This window comes from Cyprinus carpio, chromosome A14, assembly GCF_018340385.1.
Source record: "Cyprinus carpio isolate SPL01 chromosome A14, ASM1834038v1, whole genome shotgun sequence".
Taxonomy (NCBI): Eukaryota; Metazoa; Chordata; class Actinopteri; order Cypriniformes; family Cyprinidae; genus Cyprinus; species Cyprinus carpio.
Window position 1 is genome coordinate 6,062,220 of NC_056585.1, and position 19,270 is coordinate 6,081,489.

Below are 19,270 nucleotides of genomic sequence, written 5' to 3' on the forward strand. Positions count from 1 at the left end.
AGGCAACAGCGGCAAGGAACCAAAACTCCATCGGTGACAGAATGGAGAAAAAACCTTGGGAGAAACCAGGCTCAGTTGGGGGGCCAGTTCTCCTCTGGCCAGATGAAACCAGCAGTTCAATTCCAGGCTGCAGCAAAGTCAGATTGTGCAGAAGAATCATCTGTTTTGTCCCGGTGGCCGTCTGAGACAAGGTCTTTACAGGGGATCTGTCTCTGGAGCTCTAGTTGTCCTGGTCTCCGCTGTCTTTCAGGACTGTAGAGATCCTTTCTAGGTGCCGATCCACCATCTGGTCTGGATACGTACTGGATCCGGGTGACTGCAGTGACCCTCTGATCTGGATACAGACTGGATCTGGTGGCCAAGGTGACCTTGGAATAAGAGAGAAACAGACTAATATTAGCGTAGATGCCATTCTTCTAACGATGTAGCAAGTACATCGGGTGTTATGGGAAGTGTTCCCGGTTCCCGTTTACCTAATTAATGCAGCCTAAAAATTCTTTAACGGATTTGGATATTAGAAGTGTATTAGTGTGTTACGTGTAAGCCAGGTTAAAGAGATGGGTCTTTAATCTAGATTTAAACTGCAAGAGTGTGTCTGCCTCCTGAACAATGTTAGGTAGGTTATTCCAGAGTTTAGGTGCTAAATAGGAAAAGGATCTGCCGCCCGCAAGAGCTCGTTCAAATACTGAGGTGCTAAACCATTCAGGGCTTTATAAGTAATAAGCAAGATTTTAAAATCTATACGATGTTTGATAGTGTAGCCGCACTGGGTAGTACGTTAACGTTAGCTCAAATGATATATAGGGAATTTTAATAATTAATCAGGAATATGATTAATATATATATCTCGCGTAACAGTTACATTAAAATTATTGAAGATGAAAAATAGGTCAATTGTATATATCAATAACTCATTACAAGGCACTGTAATTTACTCATTAATATGTCAATATTCCATTCTTCATATCAATTAACGTGATATCTTTTACTGGGAATTAATGCAAATCAAACAGTGGTTTGTCCAGCAAACGGCCGTTAGATTAACTTATCAACTTCAATAAAGTTATCACTTCTTATAATTCCAGGAAAAAATAGTTTCTAGCCATGAAACCATTCTCCCGTCCTTATAAATTTAGGTTACTGGAAAGTAACAAATAAGCTTTGTAGCTAAGATCAAACATTTCATTGACTTCATAATGTGAGCATTTTAGACAGAAGCAATCATGAATATATTGGCTTTTAATAATTGAACTAATAATACATCAAACTACGATTCACACAGAGTAAATATGCGTATAACAATACAAACAGTAAAAACATATACAATACAAAACGAATAACAAAATGAGAGGGAGAGAGAGAGAGAGAGAAAGGGTGAGCGAGAGAAGGTGAGAGAGAGAGGCAGAATCATGCAGAATGATCGCGCAGTATGGCAAAATCACATACAGTAACCTTTTTGAAAGACAACAAGGAATCAGATCACCTTGAAAAGGGAATAGACAACCTTAAGCAGCGTTTAAATCTCTATAGAAAATAATACTTGCATGTGGGTATCTTTGTGCCTGCTAAGAGCTGGGCGTGTTCTCTCGTGTCTTCCGGGGCGAGCAGACTCGCGCGAAGTTTCAAAGGTTCAACGAACGTGGAGTTACCAAAGAAATAATTCAGAGCTCGTCTCCCTCGTGTAGGGAGAGGCGAATATAAGAATAAAACTTAGTAAAGAAAAGAAAAGAAAAACGGAGATGAAAGCTCCCTAAGGAGCCATCGCGACAGACGTTCTCTCGACGAAGTGCCGAAACAAAAAGTGCCACCAGAAAGTTCTGTGTCAGTCTCTTATGGAGCGACTGGGTTCACGCCTCTGTTTGCGCGAACAACCAATGAACGTCCACGATCTGAAGCGGGAAAAAGTTCCTTTGTCTCTGGGGAGACACCCACTCGAGTGAGTTATGGTGTTGTCAGAATTCAGCAATTATATTCCAGCAAGATGGTAATTCCAGAATAATACATTTTACTGTAATTTCCTATGTATGAGTGGTTCGGTCAAAGCAAGACGGTTAAACAGATACCAAAAATGACAGGTAAAGGTAGGAGAAACGTCTTGGTTACGTATGTAACCCTCGTTCCCTGAAGGAGGGAACGGAGACGTTACGAATGGGATCTCGCCCGAGAGCCCAATCACCTTCGAGTGGTACAAAACGAGCCAATGGTACGCAAAGTACCTTGGTCTGCGGGATTTGCATCGCGAGCTCCGCCCCGCAAAGCGGGTATATAAGGAGCAACGCGAGCAACTCGCATTCAAGTCTTCGCTGAGGAGTCGAGCCAGTGACCCGGCCATTCAGCGGAACAGCGATGTGGCAAGGGGACGTAACGTCTCCGTTCCCTCCTTCAGGGAACGAGGGTTACATACGTAACCAAGACGTTCCCTTTCAGTCGGTCACGTTCGACGTTACGAATGGGGTCCCTTACAAAACGCCACATGGCTGTCTTCCAGCGACCCTTGTGAGTGATAGCACCCTGTCGTGAGGCCAGCACGAGTGAGGGCCTATAGCTCACACAGAATACACTGGGTAGCATATTCCAGCTGGATGTATGCTAGCAGGCCGCCTGCCCGTGGGAGGACTTACCGAAGGCAGGTATCTACCAAGGCGGTGATACATAAGAACTCTGAGGTACCCAGCCCGCAGGGTGGAAGTTTCAACGACAGAGCTGGTATGGGGCTTGCCAAGGGAAAGACACATGCGGCAGAGAGACTTACTGTGGAGATACACACGTGGGATTACCCAGAAGAGGGGAATCACAACACATGGAGGCACCTAGTCCCACACAGGGCTGACCAAAGGGCATGCACGCAAGTGTTGGACATCAACAGTGCTGGAGGAACCCAGGGTTCCGACTGAGTAACTCACCTGAGGGGAATAGCGCACGCATCCAGTCCGTGGAGTGGAATGGCGCAGCAAGCGGATTGACACCGAGCAGGTCCTTACTGGCCCGAAGGGGCGAGTACCCGGGAGGACATGGGCTCTACACGGAGATTATAAAATCTCGCGAATGTGTTAGGTGTCGCCCAGCCCGCAGCTCTACAGATGTCTGCTAGCGAGGCGCCATGCGCCAGCGCCCAGGAGGAAGCTACGCTCCTAGTTGAGTGAGCTCTCACCCCTAGGGGGCATGGCAGGTCTTGAGCCTGATAAGCCAGGACAATGGCATCCACTATCCAGTGGGATAACCTCTGCTTGGAGACAGCCTTTCCCTTCTGCTGGCCTCCGTAACAGACAAAGAGCTGGTCTGAGGTCCTAAGGCACCGAGTTCTGTCCACATAGGTGCGGAGCGCACATACTGGACAGAGCAGTGCCAAGGCTGGGTCTGCCTCCTCCAGGGGCAGCGCTTGCAAGTTCACCACCTGATCCCTAAAAGGAGTGGTGGGAACTTTGGGCACGTACCCAGGCCGGGGTCTCAGGATAACGTGAGAGTTAGCCGGCCCGAATTCCAGGCACGCTTCGTCAACTGAAAATGCCTGCAGGTCCCCGACCCTCTTCACCGAAGCCAAAGCCGTCAGGAGCGCAGTTTTCAAAGATAAAAACTTTAGCTCTACTGAGAGAAAGGGTTCGAAGGGAGCTCTCTGCAGTGCTGATAGAACCACTGCGAGGTCCCAAGAGGGGACTTGCTGAGGGCGAGGCGGGTTTAAGCCTCCTTGCTCCTCTCAGGAACCTGATGATCAGATCGTGCCTCCCAAGAGACTTACCTTCAACAGGGTCATGGTGAGCCGAAATGGCGGCCACATAGACTTTGAGGGTGGAAGGAGACAGCCTTCGTTCCAACCCCTCCTGAAGAAAGGAAAGCACTGACCCAATCGGACATTTCCAGGGGTCCTCACGCCGTGAAGAACACCAAGTGACGAAGAGGTTCCACTTCAAAGCATAGGCGTGTCTGGTGGACATGGCTCTAGCTGAAGTGATGGTAGCTACCACCTGTGGTGGCAAGGTACCTAAACCTTCCGTGACCCGTCCAGAACCCACACATTTAGGTTCCACAGATTGGGACGTGGGTGCCAGAGGGTGCCCCGTCTCTGAGAAAGAAGGTCCTTCCTCAGAGGAATTGGCCAGGGAGGGGCTGTCGCGAGGAGTACAAGTTCGGGGAACCAGGTCCGGCCGGGCCAAAAAGGCGGAACCATGAGGACCTGCTCCTCGTCCTCCCTGATCTTGCACAACGTCTGTGCAAGAAGGCTCACTGGGGGAAACGCATACTTGCGCAGGCCCAGTGGCCAGCTGTGTGCCAGGGCGTCCGTGCCGAGGGTGCCCTCGGTCAGGGAGTAAAACAACTGGCAGTTGGAATTTTCTGGAGAGGCAAACAGGTCTACCTGAGCGTCTCCGAAGTGTTCCCAAATCAGCTGAACCGACTGGGAGTGGAGTCTCCATTCCCCGGGGCGAGACTGCTGCCGTGAGAGCTTGTCGGCTGCACGATTGAGCCTGCCCGGGATGTGAATGGCACGAAGCGACCTCAGATGCTTGTGACTCCACAAGAGGAGATGGCGAGCGAGTTGCGACATGCGGTGGGAGCGTAGACCACCCTGACGGTTGATGTATGCTACGGTCGCAGTGTTGTCCGTACGGACCAGAACGTGCTTGTCCTTCAGCAGGGCCCTGAAGCGGTGCAGAGCAAGACGTACTGCTAGCAACTCGAGGCAATTGACATGCCACTGAAGTTGGGGTCCTGTCCAGGAGCCCGATGCAGCATGCCCGTTGCACATGGCACCCCAGCCCGTGGCAGAGGCATCTGTTGACACAACAACATGTCTGGACACCGGTTGTAGGGGCACGCCGGCCCGTAGAAACAAGGGGTCCAACCACGGGGTGAAGTTTCGGCGGCAGGCCGGAGTGATGGTCACTCGGAGCGTGCCCCGTTGCCATGCCCATCTCGGGACTCGGTCGTGAAGCCAGTGCTGAAGCGGTCTCATATGGAGTAACCCGAGCGGTATGACTGCCGCCGCGGACGCCATATGCCCCAGGAGCCTCTGAAACAGTTTCAGTGGAACCGCTCTCTTGCCCTCGAATTGTCTCAGGCAATTCAGCAGTGACTGCGTGCGCTCGTCTGTAAGCTGCGCGAACATGGCGACCGAGTCTATTTCCATACCGAGAAAAGAGATCCTCTGCACAGGGGAGAGCTTGCTCTTTTCCCAGTTGACCTGAAGACCCAGTCGGGCAAGGTGTCTGAGCACCAGATCCCTGTGCTCGCACAACCGTTCTCGAGAGTGAGCTAGGATCAGCCAGTCGTCGAGGTAGTTGAGGATACGGACACCTTGTTCCCTGAGAGGAGCCAGGGCTCCCTCCGCGACCTTCGTAAAGACGCGGGGAGACAGGGCCAACCCGAATGGGAGAACCTTGTACTGATATGCCTGCCCCTCGAAAGCAAACCGAAGAACAGTCTGTGTCGAGGAAGAATGGAGACATGAAAGTACGCGTCCTTCAGGTCGATCGCTGCAAACCAATCCATCGGACGAATGCATTCGAAAATGCGCTTGGGCGTTAGCATCTTGAACGGGAGTCTTTGCAGAGCTCGGTTCAAAACACGCAAGTCCAGGATTGGCCGTAACCCACCTGTCTTCTTGGGTACTATGAAGTAAGGGCTGTAAAAGCCGGACTTCATGTCGGCTGGAGGGACCGGCTCTATCGCGCCCTTTGCCAGCAGGGTAGCGACCTCCGCGCGCATGACAGGGGCATCCTTGCCCACCATCGTCGCGCGGACACCCCGAAACCTGGGGGGACGCCGGGCGAACTGAATCGCGTAGCCGAGCCTGAGCGTCCGGATGAGCCAGCGGGAAGGCCTGGGGAGCTCTAGCCAGGCTCCCAGAAACTGAACCAGCGGGGTCAAGGGGACTACAGGCGTACCCACGGTGGGGCAGCGTGGTGGAGCAGACAGCCCCGGCATGGGAGGCATAGCGTCCCTTAGCGGGGGCGGAGTGCGGGCACTCGTCTGACTCCAAGCAGCAAAGAGGGCATGAGAAGGTGAAGCGTTCTCGAGCCGGCTTTGCATGGAAACTGGCAAGGGAATGCGCTTGAACGAGAGCGGCGAGGAAGGACGTCGCCAACTGTCGTTCGTGGCCTCTTGGGACCCGGAGGTAGAGGAAACAGCTCTTTTAGTGAAGGTTTGGGTACCACCGGCCGCAGGGCCAGTGGCGGAACAAAATGAAAATGAGAACAAAGGATTCTCCCCCGGCGCTCCTCCGGGGGAAGGAGTGGTCCTGCTACCATCTCCTGATGAGCTGACGTCTCCAACTCCGGGTCGTCCGTCTCAGGAACGCCGCTTGGCCTGGCGTTTTGTAGGCTTGGGGTCATAGACGGGTTGCGCCGCCCTTCTGCGGCCATCTCCTCGCTGCGGGCCGGGGTGAAGGCTGCTGCTGTGGCCGAGCGGGAGTGGAGGAGGCCACAGGGGGGCGCCCTCGGCGACGAGCAGGCTGCGGCGGCTGCGGCTGCGCCTGCGGCGGGGTGAAAGCAGCAGTGGGCCGCCGGGGCAGGATGTGTCTGATGGCCTCAGAATGGCGGCAGAGAACTGCTGGGCAAAGCTCTCTACCGAGTCGCCGAAGAGGCCATCCTGGAGACCGGGGAGTTGAGGAGCTGAGCCCGATCAGACTCCCTCATATCTGCCAGGTTCAGCCATAGGTGGCGCTCCTGGACCACCGAAGTGGACATCACCTGACCCAAGGAGCGCGCAGTGACCTTCGTCGCCCGGAGAGCGAGGTCGGTAGCAGTGCGCGCCTCCTGCAAAACCCCTGGGTCAGCACTGCCCTCGTGCAGCTGCCGGAGCAGCTTGGCCTGATAGACCTGAAGTGAGGCCATGGCATGCAAGGCAGAGGCGGCCTGGCCCGCAGCTCTGTAAGCCTTGGCCACAAGAGTGGATGAGAACTTACAGGCCTTGGAGGGCAGCTTGGGACCACCACGCCAAGCGGAGGCGCTCTGTGGACACAGTTGCATCGCAACAGAACGCTCCACCGGGGGAATCCCAGCATACCCCTTGGCCGCCCCACCATCGAGGGCAGTGAAGGCGGAGGAAGTACCAGAACGGTTTTCGGGCAGTTAAAGGAGCCTTCCATGAACTGGTTACTTCCTGGTGCACTTCCGGGAAGAAAGGAACCAGAGGGGGGTGCTGGCGATCCGCATGAGCAGCCCCCAGGAACCAATCATCCAGCCTCGAGCGCTCGGGACAGGGCGGAGGATTCCACTCAAGTCCGATGCTCTCCGCTGCCCGGGAAAGCACGGCCGTCAGCTCGGGATCGGACTCGGACAACGCTGGCACTCCCGAGGGAGGCAATGCAGCCGAACCCTCATCACCCGAGGACTCAAGCCCGCCTTGTGATGCGGCGATCGACATACGGTCCTCTTCGCGAGCCCCGAATGAGATGTCAGGACCCTGAGAGGGTCCAGCAAACTCATCCGGAAAATCAACCGGCTGCGGCGTTTGTGAGGGGGGTGTGGCCCAAGGAGGTTGGCTCGTCGGGGAAGCCCACACCGTAACCCTCAGATCACCCTGGCCACCAGCCGAAGTAGCCCTCTTACGAGAAGAGCTAGAACGGGGTGTGGCAGAGGGGACTCTATACCTTTTAAGGTAATCGAGTCTCGATCTCAACGCCGAGATGGTCATGTCCCCGCAATGAGAACATGAGCCATCCACGAACGCAGTCTCAGCGTGCTGAAAGCCCAGACACGTGACACAGCGATCGTGACCGTCACGAGGAGCGATGTATCGACCGCACCCAGAAACGCACGGGCGAAATGACATCTTTAAAAATGACGCAAATCGGCCCGTATCTCTTTTTGTGAAAGAATCTTGCTCTTTCAGAGGTGTTGAAGCACTCAGGGGAACGCGGGAGCTGTCGCAGGAAACCCAGACGAACCGCTGAATCGCGCCGTCACACCAGCACCAGCTCTTGTAACACTCCGGTGATAGCAGCAAGCGATGTGCTCGGCTCCGAAGCGAAAGCTTGAATGCGAGTTGCTCGCGTTGCTCCTTATATACCCGCTTTGCGGGGCGGAGCTCGCGATGCAAATCCCGCAGACCAAGGTACTTTGTGTACCATTGGCTCGTTTTGTACCACTCGAAGGTGATTGGGCTCTCTGGCGAGATCCCATTCGTAACGTCGAACGTGACCGACTGAAAGGGAACATGTGTCATTGGGTTGTTTTGTCCCACTCGAAGGTGATTGTTTTATTGGGAGAGTAAAATTGTAGATACTCCAATTTGATATGGAAGATATCTAATCACAAAAAGGAAATACCGTCAATACATTTAGGATATATTTACTTTCCTTTTCCTTACAAGAATTCCTAGCGAGCTGGCCTTTTTTCTGTTTCTCTCAGTTGGGGTAATAAAGTTTTACGATCTGGTCAGGAATTTAAACCCAGCCATGCTGGCACCAGGCCCGGCCATTCAGCTTGCAGAGAGTTTGATTTACCTGCATGAGTTCAGGGGCTAAAAGCTTTGGGTTTTAGCCAAGGAATGTGCATTGTTTTAGATTCAACGAGCCATGATTCATTAATTCAGAACCAATGAATGAATGAACTGCTCATACGCTACAATAGGGAGCCAGTGCAGTGTTGACAGAACCGGGTTAATATGGTCATACTTCCTGGTTCTAGTAAGAACTCTAGCTGCTGCATTTTGGACTAACTGGAGTTTGTTTATTAAGCGTGCAGAACAACCACTCAATAGAGCATTACAATAATCTAACCTTGAGGTCATAAACGCATGGATTAACATTTCTGCATTTGACATTGAGAGGATAGGTCGTAATTAAGATATTTTTTGAGATGGAAAAATGCAGTTTTACAAATGCTATAAACTTGGCTTTCTAAGGAAACGTTGCTATCAAATAGCACACCTAGGTTCCTAACTGATGACGAAGAATTGACAGAGCAGCAATCAAGTCTTAGACAGCGTTCTAGGTTATTACATGCAGAGTTTTTAGGTCCTATAATTAACACCTCTGTTTTTTTCAGAATTTAGTAGTAAGAAATTACTCATCATCCAGTTTTTTATATCGACTATGCAATCCGCTAGTTTTTCGAATTAGTATATTTCGCCGGGCTGCTTAGAAATATAGAGCTGAGTATCATCAGCATAACAGTGAAAGCTAACACCATGTTTCCTGATGATATCTCCCAAGGTAACATGTAAAGCATGAAGGGTAATGGCCCTAGTACTGAGCCTTGAGGTGCTCCATACTGCACTTGTGATCGATATGATACCTCTTCATTCACGGCTACGAATTGATGGAATAGAGACTGAATAAAGTCTTTTTACTGACGTTGCATTGAACCTGAGCTTTAAAGTGGAAACTGTTACAATGTTTGTTAATTGGGAAGAAGGAGGCGGGAACCGGCGAACATTTAAATAAAAACTTTAATAATAAAATAAATACAAAATAGTGCGACAGCCCCTCTCGGACAACTGCTGCGCACAAACAGAACCAAAACACAAAATAAAATCCAGGCCTGGTCCTCTCTCGTCCTTATTCTTCCGGAGCTCCTCCATGGGACTCGAGACCGGTGAGTGGTGCAGGTGTCCCTCATTTTCAATTACTCCACCGACCTCGCGCCGTTCCCACGGCTCTCGGCCCCGCCCCACTCACATACCCACATCGCCCCTCGCAGGCTGGGGGGTACTCACGAGACTGCGCTCTACTCCCCCCCCCTCCCCAGTCCGGGGGAGCCGATCACGGTGGCTGTGGGTACCTGGGGGTATGGACAGACAGACGAGGCAAGAGAAAAGGAGACAGAAGGATGAGGAGAGACAGAGACGAGAGAAGGGAGAGAGGAGAGAGGAGAAAAAAAAATTCTTGTTCCGTTTCCCAGACACACCGCCATTCGGCCCTCCACCAGCTGGGTAAACTTTTCCGCGGTGCCTGGTGGCGGCACTGGATGGCCCTCAGTGGACGGCACGACACAGGAGTCCCCCGTTCCCTGCTCCTCCCCATTATGGTGGATGGCAGTAGGCTCTGGCCTCAGGCGAACGGTAGCGACTCCTCCGCTCCCTCACAGATGGCAGCCGTCCCTCCACATCCCAGGCGGCCAGCAGCGAGTTCGTCCGTCCCCCAGGCAACTCACTCCAGCCCACCGCCTCGAGCATCCACGGTGGCAGACTGCTCCACCATGCTCGATGGCACCGTGGATTCACCACAGCGGCGAGGGATCTTCGGCAGCGTGTCCCTCATTCCTCACGGGTTTCGGCACCAATGTAACAATGTAAAAACGTTCGTAATCACGGGAAGACGGAGGCGGGAACCGGCGAACATTCAAATCAAACTTTAATAACCAAATAAACAGTGCGACAGCCCCTCGCGGATGACTGCTGCGCACAAACAGAACCAAAACACAAAATAAAATCCAGGCCTGGTCCTCTCTCGTCCTTATTCTTCCGGAGCTCCTCTGTGGGACTCGAGACCGGTGAGTGGTGCAGGTGTCGCTCATTTTCAATTACTCCACTGGCCTCGCTCCGTTTCCTCGGCTCTCAGCCCCGCCCCACTCATCAAAGAAACTCACTGTGAAAATGACTCCTGTTAAAAGTTACAAGTCACCTATTTCAATACAACTTGAGTAAAAGTCTTGAAGTTTCATCTCATTGTAACAGCATTAATTTAGCTTGTATTGAATGAAGGTTCAAAGATGCACTAGCCCTCAAAACCTAAGGGACATATAGGTATAAAATCAAGACCAAGAAAAAAAAAATAATAAAATGGGGAATCTTCAAAGGAAAACAAGATTTTTTTTCTTACCCCACTGGCAGATATTTTTTCTTGTTTAAAACAAAAACGAAGATTTTGAAAAAATTTTCCCCCCAGAAAACAAGACTTAAGTCATTTTGCTTCTCAGGTAAATATATCTTTATTTAAGAATGTTTAGATATTTGCAGTGGAAAACAAGACAAAAATAGTAAGACATTTTTATTTATTTTGTTAGAGTTATGTCCTCATCTGATATGAAACACCAGTGATTTGGCGGTTAGCTGCTAATGCACTCACATTCACATGCAGTGGATTTGTTGACCAATCCGAGTGCTTTTAAAGGAAAACCACACAAGATCCAGTAGCTTCAGTCTCCTGCAGATGGAGACATCGCCTCTTCCGCAGCAGAAACAGTTTGTGTGCCTTGCAAAATGTAATCAATTAAGGCTGTTGTCATTTGAAATGTAGTGAAGAATAGATGTATTTATTCTAAAATATAGTCCAGTAGAGAGTAAAAGTTGCTAATATGCTTGCAAAATAGCCACAAAGATGTGATAAAACTATATTTACTACATTTACTCAAATACTTTACACCACTCTGAAACACAACAGACAATATGCTTTTTTTTATGAAATTGCAGTCTTTTGTGATCTGATAAGCACAATAGTTAATAACATGATTTTGATTTTAGTTTAACAGACAAATGCTTTGCCAAAGCAATGGTGCAAAACACAATGTTAGATATCTTTAAAATGGAAGCTTGTTTCCATGCAATTCAAAATGTTTCTCACAATTCAGACATTTCCCCAGAATAGCAAGAGATACAGTAATCTTCCATTTCTGAATAAAAAAAGTCATACATTTGAGATAAAAAGTTGCAATAACCTTTTTAATTTTTTATTCCATGGTGAAAAAAAAAGAAACAGAAACATAGAAACTGAGAAACAGTTAAAACAATGGTTACAAAACTGGTGAGTGTTTCTATGACCATCTAAACAGCTAAAGCAGTGAAATGGCCTGTTTGTATATATGCATATATGATTGTTTTTCTTAATTTATTATTGTCAGCATTTGTGCATTGCAGCTTTGAACTATTGCTGTAGATGTGAGTAACAGTTAATATCCAAGTGAGTGAGTTTTAGAGCTCTGTTTATTAACACTAATGTCATCATCATCTCTTTCAAATCTCAGGCCTCTCTCTTTTCATTTGACCTTGGGAAGCATTTGCCTTCATTATAATTCACAGTCTCTACTTTTTAATCATGCTATTGCATCATTTCACAATTTATTTAATTTAAAAGGGCAGATAAAAGATGCTTAGCAATATCACATCTGATTCTAGTCCACATCTGGTGTCTCCAAAACCTCCAGCTCATTCATTTCTGTGAAGCTTGTCTGTACGAGACACTGCAACCAAAGGCCCCAGAGCTTAGCGATGGCTCAGTTTGCCCCATGCTGAGGTACTGCAGAGAGAGAGAGCACTCCACATTTCTTTCCTCAGTTTAACAATCCTTCCTCTGCTAAAGCACACATCTGAATGTACTGAGAGTTTTTGGAGAGCTTCAGATGCTTTGTCAATTAGCTGTAGACCTGAACACTCTTGGCGGATGAGTTTTCCATCAGTTATGCAAACGCGCAACACACTTTGAAACTTCCATGGAATATATTTCAAACCTTAACTTTAAAATCAGTTAAATTAAACATATCTTATGAAAATAACCCAGGCTGTCCTACCCTAAAAGTCTTCTGTATCCATGTATTTTCCACATTGTTCTTAAATACTAATTTAAGTATACAGAGCACACAAAGTAGCAAGTAGCTGACCAGAGAATTTGAAGCTTTTCAGAAAAGCAGCAAAATATCAGGTGGTCAGAGTGAATTATTTTATTTTTTTACCATTATTTGGGACAGAATTCATATCTAACGAACATGCACAAAGCACAGTAGTGTTTGAATTGTGTCCAGGTTTCACCTATAAAGTGAAATATGCAGAATTGGCCCACTATGAGTTAGTGATTTCACATACAATGCAAAATTCATTTTGAATCAGTACTTTTGTCTTGTATTTCAGTAAAAGAGACATGTTGACCTGGTCTTGAATGAATATAAATCTGTGTATCATCAGCACAGAAGTAATAATTAAGGTCAAGATATCTTAGTAGTTGACCAAGTGGGTAAATATACATACTAAAAAGTAAGGGACCCAATACTGACCCCTGTGGGACACCTGTATGAACAGGATCAACCTTGGATCTATAGCCACCCATAAAAAAAACTTGACTGCAGTCAGTAAGACAGGACCTGAAGCAGCCAAGAACTGTCTCTGACCAACCAAATACAGATTCAAGTAACAACGAATGGCCAAAAGTATCAAAGGCTGAACTAAGATCCAAAAGAAGAGAAGAGACAGAGTGACAGAATTGGAAGCTTTTAGCCAGTCTAATATTTCTAAATACATTAATGAGATTTATGCAAAAAAAAAAAAACCAACAACAAAGAACTGACCCGAACAGAACAGAATTCACTGTGGTAGGAAAAAGAGTATTCTCTGAACTGGACACCAATAGAGGGTGAGATTTCGTCACATGGAGAGTTGAGGCTGAAGCTTATATTGAAGCCACTGAAATGATCTTTTTCTGAGCTTTCTGCATAAGCAGAGGGTATGGGTACAGATTTCATCATGATCTGCAGTCTGAAGGAGTCAACACTAGCTGATGTACATCAGTCTGCAGATTCTGGACGGTCAGAGTTGACAGATTTCACAGAAAATCGTGTTGTATGATGGACACAGACTCAGATTTTTATCTTCAGATTTTGAGTCCATCCTGTCGGAGGATCAAACGTGTGTCAGGATTATATTCAGTTTAGTTCTCATTTCGTTATTGTGTTTTCTTTGTTTTATTATCTATGTATTCTGATTTTAGTCATTAAAGACAGTTTATATAGTAGGCATTAATCATGTGTGTTTGAGTACCACACCGCTTTCATGACAACACTTTTGTTAAGAAACAAGACACATGTTTCTGCATGAGTTTGTTGTGCAGAATAACCTGAGAGAGTGGAAGTGTGTGATTCTCAGTCGTTTAGTGTGTGATATCCAGTTTACTTGAAATAAAATAAATGTTAACTGAAAAAAAAAAAAAAAACTATTTATTTCAAATTCTTTCCAAGGCAACATTTCTCATTTTCATTTGGTTTAACTTGATGTATTAAATAACTAAAACTGAAATACAATTTAAGAAAAAAACAAAGAAACAAACAAAAAAACTAGGCTATATAGACATATTGAGAGAGAGAAACAGGAACTACTGGGTGAAAACACAACACATGCTAAACCTTTAACTAAAATTAAAATGAAAGCAGAATATATAAAAATAAAATCTAATTCAAAATACTATACTATATCAGTGTTCATAAAATTCATTCATTACTGTTATGTGGTTATGTGTGGATTTACATGGTGTTTTGCAGCTGAATAAGAATTTATGTCATATATTTAGAACATTTTTATTTTACTGTTTTTATTTTTTATATATTTGTATTTGATCTGGTCTGTTTAATCTATACATCATTGTGACTGGCACATGTTGTGAGTTTGGGGAGGAGGGTAATCAATACAATAATGATACAAAAATAAACATTTTATATTTTGTTTGTTTATAGAGAAAAATAAAAACAAATGATGTGTCATTTGATTTTTTGGTGATCCTTTGGACCTGAAGCTACACTCGCCCATATGTCCTCATGATAGTAAACGTTAAATGTGAAATTTGAGACATTTAAAAAAAATGAGTTTTGATTTTAAGTTGGTTGATTGTTTATTGTTTTTTGTTGTGTATCATATTAAATTATAAGTTAGTTCTTTTGAATAGCCGGTCTTTAAAAACTATGTTCTATATAGTATGAATGTGTGAGACAAGACAGGAACCAGCTGAGTCCTCTGCACCTGTGTTGCAGGCTGGAATTAAACCACATCATGCTGGTTTCGTCTGGTCAGAGGAGAACTGGCCCCCGACTGAGTCTGGTTTCTCCCAAGGTTTTTCTCCATTTCTGTCATCGTTTGTGTTTTTGTTTCTTGGATGTGTTTTTTGTTGCCTTTGGCTTGCTTAGTTGAGGACACTTGACTGATTGCACAGACACTATTGGAAGAGAGCTGAACTGGATGATGACATCACTGAATCATCAATGAACTGACTTTAGCTGGAAAATATGACTCTCTTCTTGTATCATTGACAAACTATTTTCCTGTTTGACACTGTAAAGCTGCTTTGACACAACCAGTATTGTATAAAGCGCTATACAAATAAAGGTGACCTGACTTGACTTGACTTCACAGTCTCACTGGAAATCGAATCAGGGTATTGTTTTTTTTTTTAATACTGTGACTTCAACATCATATTATTTTCATATACTGTTTTCAGCTGCTATATATAATCGAGAAGTATGCATATCAGCATGCCGCATCTGATTATCTGTCTGTATCATTAGCAAGGCTTTTGTTCTTGTTCTGATGGAGAGCAGCTGTTCTTCATTATGGAGATAAGCTCTGCTGCTTTGCTCTGGCCTCAGCTGAGCTCAGTCGGGGTCTGGAAGGGAGTAATTATCAGGTCTGCACAAGTGTACCGTCCCCTGTGTGTGTCACCAGCGTGAGAGCAGAGCGTAATGAACGCTACTAAAGACACAGCAGGGCTGCGGAAGAAACCTACTTTCTGAGTCCTGAGGTTTATTCAGATTATTCTGAATCTTAGAGCCTTTTCATTTCAACAAGTTCAAGGAAGTCTTTAAGGGTTTTATTACTGAACAAGGGGGGACAAAACTGTAATGGTGGTACCCTTTCAAAAGGCACAAATATGTACATTTTAGGTACTAATATGTACTTATAAAGTACTAATATGTACCTGTAAGGGTAAATAAGATACAAATATGTAACTTTTAGCTGTTGTACCATAATGTGTCAGCAACAGCTTTGTACCTTTTTTTTCTAGAGAGAGTGTAATTATTAGGCATTGAGGATCAGACAATTAAAGCATTTACATTTAGGGGGAATTTACACGACACAATTTTCAACAAAAAACAGAAAACTTTCTATGTGTTTTGGCCATTCATTTAAACAACATTGGTGTTTTGGAGACCGTTATCGTACTGTGTAAACTACAAAAACTCAAAGCATGTGTGTGAATATTATGTATTAGTCTAAACATAGACATCAAAACTGCAGTGTTTTAAGTTGTTTTCGTAGAACTGTGTGAATGGAGATCATTTTGACAACATTGTCATCTGTACGCAAAACTTGCAGTGGAATTTTTAGTTTTTTTTGTTTAGTTGTTCATCTAATGATATTCTTTATATGAGTGTTTTAGTCCTATTTTTTTGATTTTTTTTTAGGTTTTGATTTTTATATATTAAGCATTTTCTGTTGGGTGAATAGTAGCCCTATTTAGTCGATGTGCTTTCAGATCATGCTTCTTCTATACGATATTAACAATAGTGTTTTAAGTTGTTTACCTTTTCGTAGAACTCAAGTGTGAATGGGTTACAGTTAGATCATCTTTTTGACAGACAGGTATTTGTCATCTGTACGCTAAAATGCAAAACTTGGCAAAAAAGAATGTTAAGGACGATGGAAGCAGAAGTGCTAAAATGCAAACTTGTTTCCAGGTTTTGGCCTACAAAAATATTTCATAATATAAGTCAATGGCTACCATCAACTGTTTGGTTAACAACATTCTTCAAAATATCATATTTTGTGTTCAACAGAAGAACTCATACAGGTTTGGGAAAACTTGGGGATGAGTAAATGATGACAGACTGTTAATTTTTAGGGTTAACTATCCCTTTAAGGTCAACAAAATCCATTCACAATTGGTTTCAGGAGACACATCACGCATGTTAAAACCAGGTGTTTTGGAAAGCTGGTAAACCTGTGATTCCCAATGATTCCGAGCCTCCTCTGTTCCATGTTCATCTTCTTGATCTTAGTACAGATATCCTGAAGCCATCGCTAAGCTTGTCATCATATTGAGAGTGCAACAACACTGTAAGCAACTTCTACTCCACTGCGATGTTGAAAACATACACCTAGTGAGACGGACAGATTCTTTGCTTCTCTGACCTGTCTGTGTAGCGCCCTCACCACCTGGTTAGGGAAGATAATGGAAGGACAGTTTATTTGATTCTCTGACCTGTCTGTGTAGCGCCCTCACCACCTGGTTTGAGCGCGTCCTCCGAGTCCAAAGAACGCGTCCAAAGTAATCGATCGTCCATGCCAATCTCGGCAGGAGATATAAATCGTTATCCTCAAAGATCAAACTTAGTTGATACACAACACAGATCACACATTAATGATATTCAATTTCTTTTTTTTTTCAATGACTACAATATATTTTGCTGAAATAATTATTTATTTTCCTTTATTATTTGAAACCACTACACTCTCCCCATCAGAATAAATGTTGTCCCAACATTACTCTCCCTTTTCTTAACCCAAACTAAGAAATTTACTTTCTCCTCACCATATCTTGTGATATCCATGTCCTACTGTTTGCATGCAATGTCTCACTGCTTGTGTGTATTGCATGCTACGAATAGAGGCATATATTGGAAACTACATAGTCTTATTTCTTCTTTAAACTTCATTCTTTTTCTCCTTTGCTTTAGTCTCTTCAATGTACATATTAGTACACCGGCTCGTACTGTTGCACTAGGTAAGTCCATGGAATTAAGTTCTGATCTCATATGTCATGGATGGAAACGCTATTGTGTTTGAATGCCGTACATTATAACATGCCAGGGTACCCAGACGATCATAAGTAAATGTCTTTGGTGGTCTCCTTTCTCTCTTAGGCCATCTGTATTCCTGTTCTGTCACCCTGTCATTCTCAGCAGTGTTACATGTACATCTTCCATTTTATCAGGTCTCCCCCCAGGTTGCGCCTCCTCCATCACATCAACTTCTTGTTGGGGTATCTCCTCATTTTCCATTTGAACTCCTGTTCCATAATCCTTTTCTGCCTCTTGACTAATTTCTTCCCTTTTCTTTTCAGGTTCACCGGACCAGATAAATGATAAGTTTTCATTTACTAACCCTCGGTTTCCTTCCTCAGGTAGCTGAAACTGGACACCATGTATGTTTTCATCTAAGAACTCAATGCTTTCTTGCCTGTGTTGTTGAGCCTGGACCGCAAGGTTGAGCCTGGACCGCAGGTTGGTCTTCCTTTTTTTGTTTTGTGTTTGGTTCACGTCTGTTTACTGGTTTTGATCTTTTCACTGGTCTCTTTGTTCTTCCTTCCTTACCAAGATCAATCTCCAATAGTAGATAATCACAAGGCATCAAGAGGTTATGGTGGAGAACACGTGATCTTCCCTTACCCAGTTCAGGTTTCACCTCATAAATCAGGCCTTCTCTTCCCACTTGACGGACTACTGTCTGTACAACATCTTCCCAGTGGCTTCGAAGCTTCCCAGTTTCACCTCTAGGTGTCAAGTTCTTCACTAAGACGTGATCCCCAGGACACAACATAAAACCCTGCACTTTTCCATCATAGTTCCTCTTGTTTCTTTCTGCCATCTTCTTTGCAGTCTGTCTAGTGATTTCCAATGCTTCCCGCATCCCTTGTCTCCATCTCTTCACATACTCCTTATAATCAACAGTTTATGTTTCAGATGTGAAGTCGAACAGTAGATCAATGGGTAGTCTTGGGGACCTTCCAAACAGTAAGTAGAATGGTTAAAATCCTGTAACTTAACATTTTGTGCTGTTGTATGCAAAAATTAGTTTGTTTAGTTATTTCTTCCAATTAGTTTTCTGCATTTCAGTCAACGTCTTCAACATCTGAAATAACGTTTGGTTGAAACGTTCAACCTGCCCATTTCTTTGGGGGTGATATGGTGTAGTTCTTGATCCAGCAACTCCACAACTCTTCTTCAAGTGCCCAACCAGCTGGTTTTCAAACTCCCTTCCTTGGTCATGATGGATTCTTTGTGGGAACCCAAACTTTAGAGTGTAGTCATTAAACAACTTGTCAACAACAGTTTTAGCCGATTTTGAGGTAGTTGCGTAGGCTTGTGGGAATCGTGTGAAGTGTTCAACTATGATTAAAATATACTGATACCCTCCTTTACATTTATCAGGTGAGTAGTAACAATGTTCTGGAGTGGTGCTCTGGTCTCCTACCTGGTTTCTTCTGTTTCAGGCAAACACAACTCTTGGTCACGTAACGATCAAGTCATTGTGCATTTGTGGCCAATAGAACCTTTCTCTGATTAAAGACATTGTTCGATCAAGACCTTGTCCCATGTTATCGTGTAGTTCTCTCAAAACACGCTGCTTATACTTTGTAGGTAAGATGAGCTGTGTCTGGGTGTTCATCTTCATATGGAGGATTGAAGGTTTTTGAACAACTCACATTTGCCGGGCTTCAGTTTTATCCCATGCTGTCTCAATCTTTGCAGGATTTTCCTTACATCATCCACATGGTCTTCAAAGTTCCGACTAAAAACTAATGTGTCATCCAGGTAAGGAATGCAGATGGTATCCAAGATAGGTTGCCAAGACACTCCTC